The sequence below is a fragment of the Amaranthus tricolor genome, chromosome 1, assembly GCF_026212465.1.
Source record: "Amaranthus tricolor cultivar Red isolate AtriRed21 chromosome 1, ASM2621246v1, whole genome shotgun sequence".
Classification (NCBI taxonomy): domain Eukaryota; kingdom Viridiplantae; phylum Streptophyta; class Magnoliopsida; order Caryophyllales; family Amaranthaceae; genus Amaranthus; species Amaranthus tricolor.
Genome location: NC_080047.1, coordinates 24,049,993 through 24,055,160, shown reverse-complemented (window position 1 = coordinate 24,055,160; position 5,168 = coordinate 24,049,993).

Here is a 5,168-nt window from a genome sequence, read left to right as displayed (position 1 = left end):
TCTTGCACTAGATTGTGTCTAAGAGCAATGTGTTTCGACTTACCATTATACACTTGACTATAAGCTCTTCCTAAAGTCGTTGTGCAATCCGTATGAATTGCCATCGGTGAAATTGGCTTTGGCAACAAAAGTATCTCTAACATGAGATTTCTTAACCACTCCACTTCATTTGCCGCCGATGCGAGTGTAATGAATTCCACAGACATTGTAACATCCCGGCCCCTTGGACCGCCGGTGACTACTCATGGAGACTGTAAACTGACCTCACAGACCAACACAAGTCTTTCCAGCGCACTTTGGCCTCACTCGTGCGTGCCTGGGAAAACTTACCATGAGGTCACGCATCCTAAGATTGCTCCACACCAAGCACGCTTAACTGTGGAGTTCTTAGCAAATGGGCTCCCATGAAAAGAAGATACACCTAATTGATATGAGTAGTCTATCAATATTTTTTCAAGCTAAATCTGGGGTATTACAGACATAGTGGAACTGCTATTACCGTTTGTTTCTTGGGAGCCCATGAAATGGCACCTCCCCCATAAACAAATACCCAACCACTAGTTGAAGAATTATCCACTTCATTAGTGATCAAACTAGTATCGAAATAACCTTCCAAAATAGGACGTTCACCACTATAAGTTATACCATAATTTTTGGTTCCTTTCAAGTATCGTAATATTCTCTTTATCGCCAACCAATGTTGGGGACCCAGGTTACTAGTAAATTTACTCAATTTACCAACCACAAATGCTATGTCCGGCCATGTACATGTCATAGCATACATCAAAGATCTAATGATCTTTGCTTTGCATACTCTAATTGAGAAATTGGTTTTCTGGTATGCTTGGTAAATTTCATACCTTGTTCCATGGGGCTTGAGATTGTTGTCGAATCTTGCAATTTAAACCTATTAAGCACTTTCTCAATGTAATGAGATAGACTAAGCTTAATACAACCACCATCTCTTTTGTTCTTTATGCTTAAGATCACATCGGCCTCCCCCATATCCTTCATTTGGAAGGATTTAGATAAAAAAATCCTTTGTCTCTTGGATATGTACTAAACTAGTACCAAAGATGAGCATGCCATCCACGTATAAGCAAACGATGACTCCATTGCCATGGATATCAAATTTTCTATAAACGCATTTATCCGCTTGATTCAACTTGAATCCAAAAGACACAAACCGTCTCAGCAAACTTTTAATGACATGGTTTCGGTGCTTGTTTTAGTATGTATAATGACTTTACAAGTTTACACACCTTATTTTCATGTCCTTTCAAAACAAACCCTTTCGCTTAATAAATTAATTTTTGTACATTATGAAATTTATTTACCATAATACACATTTTATACTTAAGGTATAAAATACATTATCATACTAATTGATAATTTTCATGTCTTAAAGGATAAAACTTTATACGTAGATACTTATAAATTATGATCAATTTATAGTTATCAAAATAAATCAACTTGTCACATATAGTTTATGAATAAATTATAAACCATCCATTTACTTATATGGTTCAAATAAACATACCAAAAATATTATTACAAACTAGTAACAATGATTTGATTTATATTATGGAATTTTAATCACCATAAAACATAATTTGCAAAATGTATGCAAATTAATTTATTCTCTTATATAGAACAACATTTATTTCATAGCTATTTTCATAAGTAATGATAAAAACAACCACTTACTTATAATTTCAACATTGTTGAATTATACATAATAATTTAAATGTAATTATTATAATAATGGTCCAACCATATTAAATTTAGATTTAATATGTTTCATATACACAAATATGTATATCCATATGACATAAAAATTCTACCCCTTAATCTTAGTTATAATATAACTAGATTGACTTGGGTAATTACATAACTCATTTGAGTATTTTAATATAAATTATTACCCCTTTTATTTTTCTATTATAAACTTGGGTAAATAAAAATATATGCCACTTTACTTTTTGTCTCATCATATGAGATACTTGACCAAAGTCAATTAATTTATCTTTTATTTATAAGTAGTTTAATAACCACCATAACTAACAAAAATATGGTTAATTACACCAAATAAATTATCATGCAATTTAATCCAGTCTTATCACATAAGCACAAAAACATACTACATATTAGATAGCACCTTACGGCATACGCCTAATGCAAAACAATGTCTAATGTAATTTAATATGACAAATAACAAGAGTATTTATACCTATACCTCCTTTTGAAACAAAAGTGTTTCACCAAGCAAAGCTTATAAATCAAAATAATGTTACACCAAGCAAAGGTTACGAACCAAAGTAATGTTTCACCAAGCAAAGGTTATGAACCAAAGTAATGTTTCATCAAGCAAAGCTTATGAATCAAAGTAATATTTCACCAAGCAACGCTTATGAATCAAAGTAATATTTCACCAAGTAAAGCTTATGAATCAAAGTAATAATTCATTAAACAAAACTTATAAATCAAAGTAATGATTCATCAAATTTTTTGAGGCATTTAATTGGACTTATATTTATTTTAGTCCCACTACTATACTAGATATGTAGTATATATAAATCTAGATCTATATACTCTTAATGTTAAACAATAATTACAAGCAAGACAAAAAGATAGCCTCACAAATTTGTAGTAAATGTTGGGTTCCTGTCATGCACAACCACATGAAATTAACTGTAGTTTTCTGTACGTTAGGCAATTGTATCACCGCTCACCAATCCATTGGCAAATTATTTGATTCTAATAACTAAAACAATAACATATAATGAATACAAGTTACATAAAAGAAAACCCAAATCATCAAATTGAGGCTTAAATATTGAAAACGGGAAAAGGGGGGATTGTGAGGCAAAATTAGCGAAAAAACAATGAATTAATTCAAAGGAGAAAACGAGGATTGAAGAGAGAAATCAAATACTGGGATTGAAATAACACTTGAAAGGAATCATATGTAAAGTAGTGGGTAAGAAAATGGGGAAGGGAAGAATTGAGATGAAGTAGAGGAGAGAAAATTAGGTTTTGAGTAAAAGAAAAATGATAAAATGAAGGTGGAGAACAGCAAATGCACAGGCAAAAGAATGAACAGTGCTTTTACTGTTCATTTGCAAATTGTAAACAGTGTCAATCCTTTAGCAACATTTTATAGTAATTGATAAAGTATGAAGTATGATCGCATGGTAGACATAGGCATGGCCACGGGGCGGGTTACCCGGAACCGAACCGCTTGGAACCGGATCCGGAAGCGGAACCGTTTGCGACAGGTTCCGAACCGCCCCGAACCGTGAAACCGCCGGAAAAAAAGTTGCCGGAACCGTGAAATCGCCGGAAAAAACCATCGTGAACCGGGTAAAAAACCCGCGGTTTGGAACCGGAACCGGTCCGGGAGAACCGGTCCAACGGTTCCATGGAACCGGTCCGGTTGAACCGGCTCAACGGTTCCGTGGAACCGGAACCGGAACCGGCCCACCAGTTCCATGGAACCGGTTCGCCAAAATATGACCGTTTGTTACCGTTAACTAGCCGTTGCATTCTCCTCTATATATACTCATCACTTTCAATCATTTTCATTCACAACTCATCTCTTCTCCTACTCTCTCTACTTAATTCTTTAATTACGCAATTATTCTCTTAATTACATAATTAGTCTTTTAATTATTTCTTAATTTAGTTAGTTACATAATTAGTTATTTATTTATTTCTTAATTCTATATTTCTATTATTACTTCAATATTATCAATCATGTCTTTATTTTTGAAAAAAGCCACAAAAAAAGTTACTAAAGTGGCAAAATCATTGGGAGGTTCCAGTTCGTCCAAACGAAAGGCCACTTCTACTCCGTCGGTATCAACAACACCTTCCATTAGTAATTATAATTATGAACATAATTATCCGGAAGGGTACGACCCGGAGTTACATAATTATGCAGAAGAAATGGAAAGAGAAATACAAATTGATGAAGAAGAAGAACAAGAAGAGGAACCAACGACCCCAATTGGGATAAATATATCTCGACAGTCATCAACAAGATCACATGAAGAACAAGGAAAACAACAACAACAAAGACAAGCTCGTGGTAAACGAGTCAATTTCCAAACTATCGGTTAGTTTTATAATTTTATTCTTCAAATTAATTAAACTTTAAATTATTTATTTATTTAATTATAGTTTTATAATTTTAAATTATTTATTTAGATGAAGATGAACCAGTAAGACAACCTTTTCCGGCAATGCCACCTCCTAGTGGTAGAGCTGTTTCACATGTGTGGTCGTATTTCACAAAAGAACCAACCGAGAATCCAGATATTTTCTTATGCACTTGTCAAATTTGTGAAAGTCAAGGAGTAAAGCCCTTAGTTTCATACAGTTTCGCCAGAGGTAAATACTTTTTAAGTTTTTTATACATACTGACATACATAATACATTGATACATTATATATTCATATTTTATAAACATTTATTTATTGTGTTTTGTGAATACGTGTTAGGTGGTGGTACGGGATCTTTTAACAAACATTTGGCAAAGAAGCATGGAATCACAAAAGAAACTCATGCAGCAAGCGGGAGCGGGACCACAAGTGGAAGCCGACAGACACAATGGGACATTCCCATCACAGGTATGCCTTTTAGATACAATCGTAATGACATGATTGATGAATTTTCTAGGTATGTAACTTGTGATGAATTGCCTTTTAACCACGGTGAAAGTAGGGCATACGAGCGTCCCAATAGAAAAACTTTGCAACCACAATATAGAGCAATCCCTAGGAGCACTCTTAAAAGACGCACAATTAAATTATACGAATCAATGCGCTATGAATTAGTTGAAATGTTTAAATCGTTTAATGGTAGGGTTAGCATAACAACTGACATTTGGTCTGCTCCCCCACATTTAGAACCTTATATGTGTGTAACAGCACACTGGATAGATCGAAATTGGATTATGCAAAAAAGAATAATTGCTTTTGAGACAATGCCAGAAAGACATACCGGTGAAAACATAAAATATAGATTAGTAGAGATATGTAGAGAATGGAACTTATTAGATAAAATATTTTGTTGTTCAACTGATAATGCAACCGCGAACATTAAATGTATAGAACTTTTGTTTAACGAACCTGCTTTTAGTTTAATCCTTGGGGGTAGCTTATTAC